Genomic DNA, 14801 nt, shown 5'->3' on the forward strand with positions numbered 1-14801 from the left:
CCAGGGAGCTATGGTGGAAAAGTTGTTTGGAATAGCGGTATGGAAAATGCCTACCTAAAACTGCGCTTCAATCCTCCAAAGCCTCTGCAATCCAAATCAGGTGAAAAAGCAACTTATCCAAGTGATTTTGTTGAGAACTGGAGGTGACATGCTATATTTTCCTGTGCATATAATATCCCGGGTGCTACTAAATTACTGATAATTGAGTGTAGACTGGGGGGGGGGGGGGGGGGATTATGTACGACTTTGTCCTGTCAGAGTGACAAAAAGCAGCCTTGAGGTTGTGCTCACTCTGTTCACCTCCACACTTTCAATATATTCTCAAGGCTATTGCTTCTGTCTACTGTCACAGACCTACATCAGCATTTTCATATCATTACCTTCAGCGAGGTGCATTCCCTTAATTTCTGCCTTGTTTAGTTCTAGACTATAAATAACACTAACTGCTCATGAAACCGAGTCTTGCAGAGCCCTACCCCAGAGGCTACTCAAAACCTGAAAATTTCATTGGTTTGACAGTCTTTACAGACTAACATCTAATATATAATAATCATCATGCCAGTTGGAAATCTGTGATTATGGCCCACTCTAAACTGTAGCACAGTGGACGAAAAATAACGTCGAGTACTCCACTGGAGGAAGTGTACTGAGAGTATTTGTCAAGCCATTTTCTCTATATGATTCTTATTCTGGCTCCCTCTCCCCAACTCCCCAGTCAGTATGATGGGAAAATAAATACAGATATTTATGCCCATTTCTAGGAATGCAGTTGTCTCAGCACATAGAGCACCCAGGAGGGCTGTAAGAAATAAATTAGTGATCTACTGCGTGTGTACGCCGGCTAGGATGCATATCTGTTTGACTGCTTCTAAGGAGCTAAATATTTCAGATGAGGAAGGCTTACAATACTGTGAATGTCACCGATATGTCAAAGGAACAATAAGCTTATTGAGCTTTTAGGGGTCTGTTCTTCAGCCTGCTGCTGGTATCCCAAGCAAGCTGGTGTAGTTATTGCCCGTGCTGCTGGGGAGCCGGCTGTTGCAGCCCTGGGGCTCCCTGGAAAAGGCGCCTGCTGATCCTGCAGCCCCACAGAGCCTCTCCAGAAGTCATGAACCCGGTCTTTAGGTGATATAAATTCTCCGTCTCTGCTGATCTAAAAGGAGCAAGGCCAATTTACGTTAGCTGAGGATCTGGCCCTATAATTAGGCAACACTTTTTCTGTTCAGACAGCTGCTTGTGTGTAGACAACTCATTGATGTAGTGGCTGGGATGTGCAAATGAGGTAGAGCCTGTGTTTTGTGCTCATTAAAGAAGGCACTAGAAATCTCATATGGCCACCATCTGCTGCCTTGTTTGTTGAGTTTGATCATTAGTCAATGAATGGTTCTACTGAAATTCAGCGATTAATCTCCGGGATATGATTCTCTTTATCATGATGAAGGATGGCAGAATTTAGCTCGTTATAATAAAATTGTACGAATGTGCAAATTCTCTTCAAAAGAGATTGGGATTTATAAAGCAGTTAAGTACAAAAATGGGAAAATTAGCTGTGAGTTTTTGTGATGCTTATTTACAAACACAAGCTCCTTGATAAAAGCTGGGAATATCTCTTGTGGATACGCAGCGACTAAAACAGCAGTGTGATTGTGCTTGAAGAAGGACTTCTAGAAGGCACACAATGTCGGCAGGCGACTTTCATGACTTCAGCAAGCTATTACGAGGCTTTTCTTTCGAGATGGTAGAAGGAATATTTCATTGACAGGTGTTTTAAAGTATTTTCTGTACACTGGCTTGGCTCAATTTGTCTATAATGAATAAAACGAGTTTTAGGGAAAAGGGGGGTTATTAATGGCCCTGATTTATTAAGTACGTAACAATCTGTAATTTTCTTTTCCTAAAAAAACCAGTTCAATTAGAGACCTTGGAGTTTTTAATTGCATGTTGGAATAGTTTTTCAAACAACAAAGCATTAAGTCTTGTTATGGATCCATTTCACTTTTTATGTGAAATGATTTGATCATAACTGATGCTGACAGGGAATTTAAATAGTCTCAACCCAGTCTGGCAACAAACGTAGAATCATAACACGTACAGATTTATAGCCCATGAAATTGCTCTAAAGTCAGTGAGGTTGCATAGGACATACGTCGCAGCACATGTTGGGTTTGTACTGGTATCTTCAGCTGTTTTGAGAATGTAAAATATATTCTCCGTTGTTTTTACTGGGTGTTCTTCGAATCTGCATCGTATGTTTACAGCTGCGGATTTATTTACTGTTTGAAGAAATCCGTTCATAGGGCTATTGATTCCCCCCCCCCCCCATCTATATGCAGTTTCACCAGTTACTTTCACTGCTATAAAGAAAACTGTTTACACAGAGATTTACTTTGGTTCACAGTATTCATGAATAGAAAATAAAGGTTAAATTTCTCAAAGAACATTTTTTGTGCTATAACTCTCTTGCATTTCTCATTGCTCAGGGAAATGAATGCCTCTAGCAAGCAACTTGCAATATGTATTTCAGGTGGATGGGATTTATTTGCAGATTTGTCCCATTCGATATTTAAAAAGCGACTGGAACAATGAGTTTGTGCACAACAGAGGCTGCTTCAATGCCGAATTGCTCAGCCTGCCTACTTGGCCACGTTTGGGTTTAAGGAGAGCGTGGAGCAAGCGACGTTTCCCGGGGAAGCTCTGCCATACCCCGGGGAGGCGGCTGATGGCAGGGCGGGATGCTCATGCTGGAGCTGGATCCGTTATCATGGCTACTGATAAAGTGAGTCACTATCTCCTAATAGGTCAGGCAGGTGAAAGTACGGAACATATAGCTGGAGTGCAAGGAAATCAGTCCACTTTATCTTTTGGTTCTCTAATTTGATAGGACGAGTGCAAAGGAATTGGGTTTTACTTGTGGCTTTTGTTTTGTTTTGTTTTTAGCAAAGGGAAAATGGAGCAAAGCTGCAAACTTCAGGTCTAAGCTATTGAGCGAAGGCCACGGGAGCGCTTCTATTGACTCATGACCGTTCAAGCAGGCAGCTAAAGAAAGGCTATTTCCCCCTCCCACCCACCACAAAAAGGGATTAACAGAAGGAGACTTTTCCCTATCAACCCTCCAGGGCCAGGATTACAAGCAGTAAGCAATGGTCCTTGGGAAGCTTTCAGACTCCTCCTGTCTGTATTCCGGTACCTGGGCATTTTCTTTTGTGACCAGGACTGCTGTCTGGCTCCCAGTGAGAAGGTACCCAGCCCACTCCTCCTGTTCAGCTGCACTAGCTCTTTCTGTGGAAGGCTGGAATATCTTAGGAACAACTTTTCCCTCTTTAGACAGTACTTGGGTAGGCATATGAAACACAAATAAAAAGTAGCTGTGGTACGGTAGTTATTCTGACTTTTAAAAACAACACTTTTAAGAACTGTCATGGTAGAAATAAATACTATAGCTCTACAGATGTCTCAAGGGAGATATGTGCTTGCTTTCTTTGTGTCTCTTTTCTTTTGGGAAAAGGATGACAACTGATATATTTATATATAGAAGAGTCTGCCTATTTTATTTGAAGACTACAAGAAATTATTCAAGCTTCAGGCAACTCTTTGCTCCATACTTTTAGGAAGAAAATCAGCAAACTGAAAATCTTCTTGCCTTTCACAGGAAGGATGTTGCCAAAACAAGTACAAGAAAAAGGGCTGATGAGGATGAAGACACAACGAAAAGCAAATCCTTTTCTTGAAGAGGAATCTCCTAATTTTGGTATGGAGGATAAACAGTGATTTTACTTGTAAGTAACTTATAAAAGGTGGGTTTATGCAGTGGTACGCTTTGACCTATTATGTCAAAATTGGATAAAAAGCCCCAAAATATAGGATGCTTCAGACCCAATTTTTTTGAGAATGTTGGAAGACTTCAAGATTTTATGTTAAAACACTGAAATTGTTTCCAATTTGAATCGTTTGTTTGTTAACGTAACAGAAACTACATTTTAAGTAAATTCATGGGCTCTCTCAAGTTTTTCATGCTTTGCCTTCCCCATCCTCCAGTTAGGAACATGGATTCATGCGATGCGCAAAGAGCACATGGAATTTTCCGGCATGTCAGGTGCTGAGTGCATCTTGTCTATGTGCCAGACAGCGTCTCCTTGAAATGGAAAGGGGATAGTACAGTGTGATGCCTGCTTGCTAATATAGTGTACATGGCTTTATTATTACATTTATGGACTCTATTTTCTCGAAAACATGTGGTTTGTTAGATGCTATTACGAAAGATAATATTTAGTCCTGCTAACAATATGATATATTAATCTTTATTGCTTTGGTATGCTTTTAAGCATTTCATTCTTCAATAACCTTCTGTAGCGCGGACTATACAAAATACAAGCAGAGTAAAATGCGATTGTACTAAAATACGTCCTTGCATTAAATTGTTCTGAACATAAAATCTTGAAACACTTGCAGTATGAAAATACCTTTTAGATAACATTCGCAAATTTAATCCTAGCAATACCATCTGAATCATCAAAATGAATTAAAACTTAAGGTAATTTTGTTATATGTGGGGTTATTGCTATATGGGATAAAGTATTTGTTAAAGACTGAACAGCAGATAAAAAGAACACCGAGTGAAAAACATTTTTAATATACTTTAAATCTAGACATTAATTGCAGAGCATTCCCCCTAGATTCTACTCTATGAAGCAGTTAGAAACCAGACCTGAACTGGGCCATGGTTTTTAGTATTCTAAACCATGGTTTTTGGTATTCTGATAGGAAAAGAGCAAACTGCTAAAGAAGTGCCATCTTGTGAGGCTTGCATTTTTGCGAGGCATTGCCATTTTTTGCCTCTTCCCATCCGTGGCAGTGAACGCCGAGAGGTGCCAGCCCCTTCTTCCACCTCCCAGCCCCACGGGTGCCTTGGGAGGCCTCTTGAGGGAGGGGATGGCAGAGGGGTTTTTGTCTGAGTTTTAGAAGTGCCTAAAGATAAATAGATCAAGTTGTTCCACTTTTGGTACATTTTTACAAGCACATGAAAAAGAAACTGGCTTTTGGGTGTTCTTGTAAATATTTTACTAGAAAGTGGCCTCGTGAGGGATTCTCTCTTTTGTTAGAGCCAGATTCCTCAGAAATAGTGCTTTTAGTAAAAATTGCTTTGGGATCACATCAACATGTCCTAGTTTCCAATTCTGCAGTGATGCGAGGCATTTCTGAGAGTGTGTTCTTTTTTGGAGACACTTATGGTAATGTATAAACCTCTAGACCAGTTACTAATTTTTACATAATTAAAACGTCATTAAAAAAAGATGATTAGGAGCCTTATTATGCAAGTTGAATTTCTGGCTCACTTGCTAAACATCTAGCTTGTATTTGTACGAATAGGTCGTTTCACACATGATTTGCAAATAGCTATTTACCTGATCTGATGCCCTCCAAAATCAAGAAGAAACTTCCTCCTGGATTTAAAGGGCTTTTGGTCTGACCATAAATCGCTACAGCGAGTTCTGCTGCTTCTGCTCACTGAAACAGAAGCTGCAGAGACTTGCAAACGCATTTGTATGTCCCATCCTTTCATCCATATCGTGGAAACAGCGGCTATTTCTGAAAGGGAGGGCCAGCTCAGGGAAAGGATAGAGTACATGCTACCCTCTGGATCTTCGGTTTATACTTTAGCCAAAAGCGTTTCATTTTTCTGGGAAAAATTCAAAGAGGAAAGAAACTTTTAAATGCCAAAACAACATGAAGCAGGGAAGTGGTAAACAGCTATTTTGACATAATTTCCCTAGTTACACGTATATCTAAGCACATTCTAAGAATATTCTGGGGGTGGTTTTTAATTTGCCTTTTCAGAATGGAAAAAACAAAAGAGAAAGAGCCTTCCTACTGAAGGATACTTATCGTTTCAAGCCTTTTTCTTCAGCCATGTTATAAAAGCTATCTGCCTAAAAGCAGAGCACTACTTACGCGTTCTTGTGGCTGCTTAAAGCTTACTGTTTAGCTGGCTGGCAATGAAACTTTTATTCTGCAGTCTTCCTTAAAGGTCTGCTTCATGACGTGTGTGTGTGTGTATATATATATATGAGAATTATTTTCCCCCCAAAAAATGCTTCTCAAATACAGATGAATCTCGCAGTTCTATAGCTAAGAAAAAGACTGAAGGTGAGAGCATGTGCAACATCTAAATGTAGACATTGGCAAGCAAACGGTGGCTAACGGCTCCCCTGATCAATACGTACAGACTCCTCCTGTCTGCCTGACCTTGAGGGAGGAGATGCCTGCATTCACTTCGCGGTGTTTGGGGAGTCCGTGAGTGATGTGACTTGTGGGCAGGTACAGATTTATTTCAGTGGAGGTTTTTACATTTTATTTCACAGACATTTTTGCTTTTGATATGGGCCCCAAACTGATTCCCAGCTGACTCTCTCAGTGTCATTGTTTCAAATGACATCTAAATATTTCAGCAACAAATGAAACGGCACCTGAATTTTTCTCAGTACAGACTTGTTTTCACAAAACGAGGCAGTAATTAACACTATTAGTTATCTTCAAGAAGCTGGCCCAATTTCCCAGCACTTACTGCAATAGCTGCGTTCATCTCATTTAGGAAGGATCCCATCTAGAGCAGGCAGAGTTTTGGCTTTTTAACTGAAGTGGAAGCCGGTTTTAGGAAAGAAAGGTAACTTGTTTTCCCCCTAAAAGATAGTAAAGAATTGACTGTGTCCTAAGGAGCAAAAAATAATCATGTTTTTATCCTACCCATCTGTTTAGAAGTCCTGAACAGTTTTTGCCTGTAACTATATTGTCTGCCTGGTAGAGTAATATTATGAAGATTAGATGAGAAAAGCTAACTTACCATAGAAACACAACTGCATTTAGTTTTTCAGTAAACCTGGATTTTTAAGGTGCATTTCAGTCATTGAATATTGGAGCCCTCGAGGAGATTGATGGCACGAATGAGTCTGACTTTGTTCTTCTTCCTGAGAAATACTTTAGGGAAAAGACAGAGGAGAGGTGCTCTGAAAAATCTGAGTCTTCCTAGCCTGTTGGAAAATAAGTAGACCTTCATTATATTCTCATTACTCCAGCTCTCAGCACAGAAAGGCAAAAAATAAAGGTCACTAGCTTTTACCATCTGTGCTAAAATGAGATGAAGGTAATAGAGAACTCCAAGATTTATTGCTTAGCAGCTGATTTGAGGCTTCAAGTAAGCAGTAAGACATATAATCTTATCTCAACAACTTCTTACTTTGTAAGGGCATGTTCTATAACCCACTGAATTTGACTGGAAAAATCAGAACTTCTTTCATCAGATGCTGGATCAGGCTTTACAGGTTAATTGAAAAGATGAGTCTGAACTACTGACTTCTGAATTTGTTTGACTGAAGAAAAAGGATTTTAATTTGTGAACCAATTTGTAAAAAGTATATCCAAGAGTATGAGAGGGAAATGATATTTGGATATTGTACCAGATGATTTCTGCCCAGGTATGATGCTTAATAAGATGAGAGACTTCCCTCAGTTATGTTGGAAAACATAAGCTTCATTCAACCGTCAAACGACTGAATATGGGAGAATGAAAGCTGGGCAAGAGGCTGCTTCAGCTAACTTGAGAAAGAACTTTCTCCTTAGCGTAGTTACAGTCAAAACCCAGCAGCATCAGACAACTCCTCATTTCCCTGACCAACGCTGGATGTGTGAGTGGCTGGTGATGGCTTAATTGGTCATTAAAAAGAACTTTTTCATGAAACGGAACAAAGTTGGAAATGTTTGAAAGTAAACATTGTACTAAAAAGGAGGCTGGAAAAACCCAATTACTTCTGTACTCGGTCTTTACCAAGCACCTTCAGACACAACATTCTGCTTTAGGTGTCCCTACTAAACAAGCAAAGTCCCAATAAAATGTCAGCAGTATCAGTCTCCTTAAAATAGGTATTTGTTATCTAGGTGTCATCTTGGCTCAGAGACACCTTTCCGCTGTTCAAGTCAAGCTGGCTCTTGGCAAACTTTGTATAACTGCTTAATTTGATTCATTAAAGAAGTTGACTTGTGCATTCATTAGTGTCTTTGCAGCCTCGATGAGGCTTTCTGATGGCTTGGAATTTGCTTTGCAGTTTCTCCCTGTTCTTTAGAAAACCTCCTCTCAAAACATAATAGCTAACAATCTGACTATGGTACGAAGGATACATGACATAACCACGCACGTTATAGCATTCAATTGATCATGGTTTGGAGATACAAATATCAACTATTCGAAGGTCAGCATTTGGTGCTCTTCTGTGAGATGCTATCAGCTTTCGGTGAGATGGATAGCGAAGGTCATTAGCTAAGCTCGTGGAAAGAAATGAGGTGAAAGACGCTGACTGTGTTAGACGCTTTGCAGCTGACTCAGCAAGGCCAAATGTGCAATCTTTAAATTAAATACTTTGAAGCTGAATTAATTGTCATATGAGCCGTATTTTTTTTAATCAGGTGCCTGTTTTCATCTGACCAAGGGATGTTATTTCTCAGGAAGGCTTTCATTAGCAGTTTCTCTCTCTCACTCCCTGTCTCTCCCCACCTCTCTCTGCTTTTCCTGTGAAAGGCAAGGTGTAAAATACTGTGCTTTTAATATAGACGATTCCAGCATTTCAGAACTTTCCCACTAGTTTAGCTTTAACTATCCAAAGCTCATCATCATCAAGCAAAAGAAGAATAAGTCTTGCACTTCCCGCATCACTGTGAGTTGCTCAAAATGAGAGAAAAATGAGAGATAATGCCATAAAAATAGTGTGGGCAGTGCAATTTTAAAAGCAAAACTTGAATGAAGTGTAATTGCTATGTGTGAATATCACCATTATCAAACGAAATAAGCACAGCTATTAGTAAATCTGTATTTTATTTCTAAGTGGACTTGGCTTCTCCGTGACCACTGTACAGAGGAAACAGCTGGATTGTTAATACAAATCTCTGTCACGTTGGTCCACTTTGTGCCACTGAGTGTTTTTAATGTATTATGGGCACAGTTATACCTCAAGCACACTGATGATTAAGAATTTTTCCTGCAGTGGCTGTGCTGTAGACATGGGCACTGTGAGCTGATTTGTTGTTTGAGGCTTTGAACCCTCTCTCATTAAAGCCAGGAGCAGCACTCTACTGCCTGTTGGATCAGGGTCTCAGTAAATTGGTATCAGATTCTTTTTGCAGCTAACTTTAACAATGCCTAGTCAAAACTGTTCACATTTAAGCGTGTGTTTAAATTGCTTTCTTGTATCCAAAATAGACCAACTAAGTATTAATCCCTGGTAACGTATTAATTAGCTTTTTTTTTTTTTTGAGTTTATTGTACCTTTTAATTAACTGAAGCCAGAAATGCAGCTTACATCTTTAAAATTCTAATCCTTTAAATCATTGCAAGTTTCATCCCAAGCTTATGGAAATCGATAGACAAACTCCTGTAGCTCTCCCAGAGCTAAGTACCTGTAATTATAGCTGTAAGGTGAGATTCCCCAGTTTGGACAAAAACTTGTCTTGACTTTTTTGCTTCTTAGTTTCCTACCCTGCACAAAGGGTATCGGTTCCTGCCTAAGCAGTAATGAGCAGGGCTCAGGGACTATTGTGTGCCTTTGAGTTTTATTTTTTTTAATGGTATCTACAGTGTTAACTATCACTTGGGAATAAAATTCAGTCTTCACGTACTGGATTCATTGCATGTTAAATGCAAGTGAACTTTCAGCTTAAATGGTTGCAGCAATTTTGATCTCTGCAGCTCATCCATGTTCTGATGAGCTAACGCTCATCATCTTGTTAACGATATATCAGCGTATGAAATTCTTAACAAGTTAATTCCTCAGGCCCCTTTCCCAAAGAAAGTAGTACAGACTACCAGCCTACACTGCTCAAATGAGATGCTATCAGGTGTCATAGTAACAGCTCAGTGAATATCATTTAATTCTTATTCATGACCTACTCTGGCTTTAGCAGGAGGGATATATGCACATGAGAAGAAAGAATCTTGTCCTTAATCTGGGACTGGAGGAATCCCTGAAGATCAGCCTGCTGTATATATGTAAATAAATGGCTGCAGGGTAAACCTGCTCAGTCATGCAGATGTTTAGTGAACAGTTTTAATGCTCTTGTTTCAATAGTGGATAATTTGATTTTTTTTTTTGAGTCCTTAATGTCAGGATAGAAGTTATAATAAATTAAAAGAATGGAGATTTGGAGAAGGGGGAAAAAAAAAAAAAAAGCCAGTCTAGTCTCCCTGAGTCGAGCAGGGGATTAACTGCCTCTGTGAAAAAGTAAAAAGCAAAGTTCTGCTCGACACTGGAAGGGTTTTGGTAAGGGCAGCATGTACAGGGAGGGAGGCCTCTCCCTTTGGTCGTTTCAGGATCTCCAGCTAATTTTTAATACAGAGATTTAAGCGGGGGACAAAATAAAATATAATAAGCCGTTACAAAAGCACCAGTGAAGGCAGAGTCCCAGGGATTTCTCCCTTGCGATTGACTGGGTTTGACTTCAGTGCCCAACAAGGTGCTGGCTCTGGCTGAGGACTTCCCAGGAATGGGGGCATCTCCAAAGAAGGGCTGTCCTCCCCTGCTCTTTTACTGGCACCAAAGTTACCTTGCCTTACTTCTCCAAGGGGAAGGCTTTTTTTTCCTCCATCCAGTCCATCTGTTTTCCTGTTTTGTAGGAATTAAGTTCTCAGAGATCTTCACTCTTCCATCAGATTTGTTAGACCTGGCCAATGAATTCAAAGGGTGCAAGGGAGAGATGGATACAGCGCAGTCCTCAGGACTGAACAAGCCTTGGTTCCCCACTCGGAGAAAAATGACCAAAAAGCTAAATTTGTCAGCAGAACTGGAAGCAGAAAATTCAGTGTTGTTCTCTGTGAAGTACAGTGCTTGAGGTCTGCCTCTTTTATTTTTTTCCTCTTCCAGCAGCCTGATTTTCACAGTGTACCTCACATGTATAACTGGGTTTGATGTGGAATTCACTCCTGTTTTGTAGCCTTGAAAGCTGTATTTGATGAGAAGAACCTGTTCCCCAAAGAAATTCATGATCATGAACAAAAAGCAAGGCAACTCCATGAGCGAGTGTGCAGTGAAGGCAAGATAAAAACAAATAAGAAGGAAGCAAAGCTGGAAGAAAAATAAACCTCCTGTGACAAAGGAAGGTGTGCATAAAGAACGCTGTATACAGGGTGAAACTGCCTTTGCTACAAGCTATTAGTTTTTACGATGCACTCCCTTTTTTCTTGGGGGCAACACTTTCAGTCATTACTTGGGATCTCGTCCTTACACAGCTCTTAGGTCTTAACTAGGATCCCATCTCTCTAGCTTCTCCTGTGTTATTCATCAAAGGAACTGAAATCAATGAGGTTATTTTTATGGGGTTTTTTTTTGTCTGTTCTGAGTCATTTCTCTGACTGAAGTCCAGCTGAAGTTTCTAGGCATTTGGATGTTCTTGGAGTGTTTTAAAACTGAGAGCAATCTAAATCCAGATCAGATTTAAACCAAACAGTTTGGGTCCAGTGAAGGTATTTATCAGTTATTTACCCTCTTCCGGATGTAAGGTTTTCTGCAAGAGTTTCTTGTTCAAACCCTAAAAAGAGAAATGCAAGTGTGAGGCCAGAGAAGAATCTGATGTTTGCAAGGATTTTATTCCTAAGTATGTGCTGTCCCCAAGGTTTGATATTCATTAATTCAGATTAAATAAACGCTGACCCCGAACTTTATCTCACACTTCTACCAGACATCCCTTTGTAGCCCGTGAAGCCATATGCAAATGGCAATTAGCAGCTGAGCTGGAGGCTTGATTGGATTAGGTGGTGTCAAAACGTTAATCATGGCAATCATAGCTCTTTTTCCCGTGGACTAAAAAATGAAAAAAATACTTTGTGTTTCTTTGGATATGACAAAAAACCCCAATATTCTGATATTGTTTTACTTTAATCTCCTTTTTGAATCTGAAGGGCAAGAAATCTCTGTAGGCAACCTAATTTCCTACCTTTTCTAGCTTAATACCTGTTCTAGATGAATTTGGGGAAAGTAATTGACTATTCCAGTGCTTGCCTAAACTGACAGAAACGTTTTAAGAGGTACTTTTTCTAAAAACTCAAGCCCTGATTCTTTCTCCACCGGGAGCTTCGCTATTCATTAAGGAGCAAGGTCAGATTATAGGAAGAAAACAAGGAGCTGGTTTCTGACCTCAAGTGCAGCTTCTGCTCAGGAGATACTGCTCTCTGCAGTATATGGTTGAGTGTTTGTCTTATCTTTTCTACTGGAAAATATTTTCTCGCTATTAAATGGACTTTATTCAAACCAATTTACATATCTTACTGAAATAATGTTGGTATTTTGGCTCATCCTCAAGTTTAAGTCAATCTGCAAAATATCCTGTTGTAGAATAATTTGCATGTGTAATTTTCCAGACCAAATCCTGCAAAGATTTAAGACGTTAGTCACACTGAATTCAGGAGGACTATTCAGGTTTACATATGCTTTTAAAAAAATAAATATCAAGTGCATAGTCATTTACAAGGTCAAAACTTGTTTTTTCCAGTATCATGTAAATTTTAAAGTAAATAAAATCCCTTCCTACAAGAACATAGTTGCATAGTACCATGAAAATGGGTAATATCAAATATGTGTTCATTAATTCAGAGCCATTTTAGTACCTAGCGGCATGGATATAGGAATCGGTGGACAACTTCATGAAGTAAAGCAAGCTGAGGAGAGTTAAGTAATAAAGCCAAAGACTTGAAGATTAGAACTTTAATTTTTTTTTTTTTCCCAGAACTGTATCTCATATTTTCTGTCTGTGTTTTCTCTGACAATTTTTTACAGCTTTCCTGTATTATTGCCTTAATGACTTCAGGACCTCAATTACACACACACGAGATGCTTGATGCTTTCTAAGCGGTGAAAAATGATCCTTGCTCTGAGAACCTCTCATTCTAAGTTAGATAATTAAAATAATCAAATGGCATAGTGAAATGAAACAAGCAGTTCTTACAGATGAGTATGCAGGTAGGTTTGTAAATGGTATGGCAAAGATCAACAGGAGGGTCTTAACTGCAGGGTAGAAGCAGAGCGGCTTTGGCTGGCTGCGGTACAGTTAGAGGGCGTGAAAAGGCAGGGATGATTATCATGCGGGGTGACAGAAAGATGTATCTGCCAGCACAGCGGGAGCAGAGGGTGCTTTCCCTTTTGACTGCTTGATGCTCACACGAAACATTTTCTTCTTCATCTCAGTTAAACTTAATTTCAAACCTGAGGAGTTTCAAGCAGAGGCCAATTTTTAAAAATTGATCTGCTGTAGCGATGCCCTTTCCTGCCTGCCCCGAAACGGAAAGCAATTGTTGCACATCTGCCCCAGATCAGAGCTGTGCAGGTCTGAGGTGCAAATGGGCCTCAGCTTTGCTGTACCGGTGACTTAGGCGTGATTATTTCTGTCCTCGGGGCTTGCAATTAAATCTCTATACTCCTGAACAAAGAAGATTCCTGCCCTCCCACAACACCCGCTTCAGTCCTAGGAGATGGCAATATATTGGACTTTAAACTAGTGTCACCTTTATCTACAGAAAAGCTTTTTTGGTCAATCGCAAAAGTTTCGAAAACATTATTTATGGCATTCTCTTCCTTTAAAGCTTGAGCAAGCTCGAATTTAAAATACGCCGAGTGACAAGGAATGTTTGTAAAACGGCCACAAATAATGTTTTTGGTATAGATACAGCACACGCAGGCTGGATAATACATTACTGACTTGAAACGCGCTTGTGACGACCCCCATAAGGGACAATAGCCTTATCTCAGACTCATCCAGATTAAAAGCTTTCTAGATGTTCTATCATATATTTCCAGTGCTTTTAACGTCACAATATTTCACTGGTTTAGAGTAGATTGCTTTTAGGCTAAAGCTGTTTTGTTCACGTACGCCTGTTCAGCTAGTGATAGATTAAGGAATTTTTTTGCGTTTGCACGGTGTGCCCTGGGTAAAGGTGGGGCTGAATTGCAGCCCCTGCTGACTAAGGAGGATCACAGAAGTTGCTCCTGATTTCCTTTTCTATAGGAAGAGAGGAAAGGGGCATGGGACAGAGCAATTCCTCGTGGAGCCACGCAGGGCAAGATCGTCACGAACCCTGGGTAATATATTGGTTTCAAATACAGAGCTCTGAACTCTTGTTTCAAAAGTGGTTGCAAGGTAAATAAAAATGTCAAGTAAATCGGGGTAGAAGTGAGTATTTCTTAAGGTCTCATCATCCCATTAAACCGAAATGTTGTTCCCTCCATTAATTTCTGACTGAGGGCAGACCCGGCAGCCCAGCTAACGCTGCTGGGTTCAGGACGGCAGACTCAGTACAAAGCTGGTGCACGCCTGTTGTGGGCCTTGGACCATTAGTCAAATTGTTTTTCGTGATAAGCTTAGCTGTGTCCTTGTTTTACTCTTTATTTTTCAAGGCAAACCTACTTTAAAACCAAACAGTGAGGAGGTACGATACTGTTTTCCAGGTAGTCATACATGTTAATCCTTTAAAAAGCTTTTGGGAACAGTTAATGTATTACTGATGGTTATTCACACGAGGCAGTGTTGCAACAGTACTTAGTGACAGCACTGACACAAGAAAGCTAAATATTTTAAATGGCGTTTGGTATTACCACTGCCTAAATCCAGGTTACTTTTGCTTAAGCTTCCAGCTTTCAGCTCTTTTTCCCAGAAGACCAGTAAGTTCGCTATTGATCTCAACAGAAGCTGTTTCGGAAAACTTGCCTGAATTAAATATATATTTATCTCTGAAACTTAACATGTTTGGGCACTGATCCAAAGCCCATTAAGGC

This window comes from Nipponia nippon, unplaced genomic scaffold (assembly GCF_047370975.1).
Source record: "Nipponia nippon isolate SJK-2023a ecotype South Korea unplaced genomic scaffold, ASM4737097v1 scaffold_7, whole genome shotgun sequence".
NCBI lineage: Eukaryota > Metazoa > Chordata > Aves > Pelecaniformes > Threskiornithidae > Nipponia > Nipponia nippon.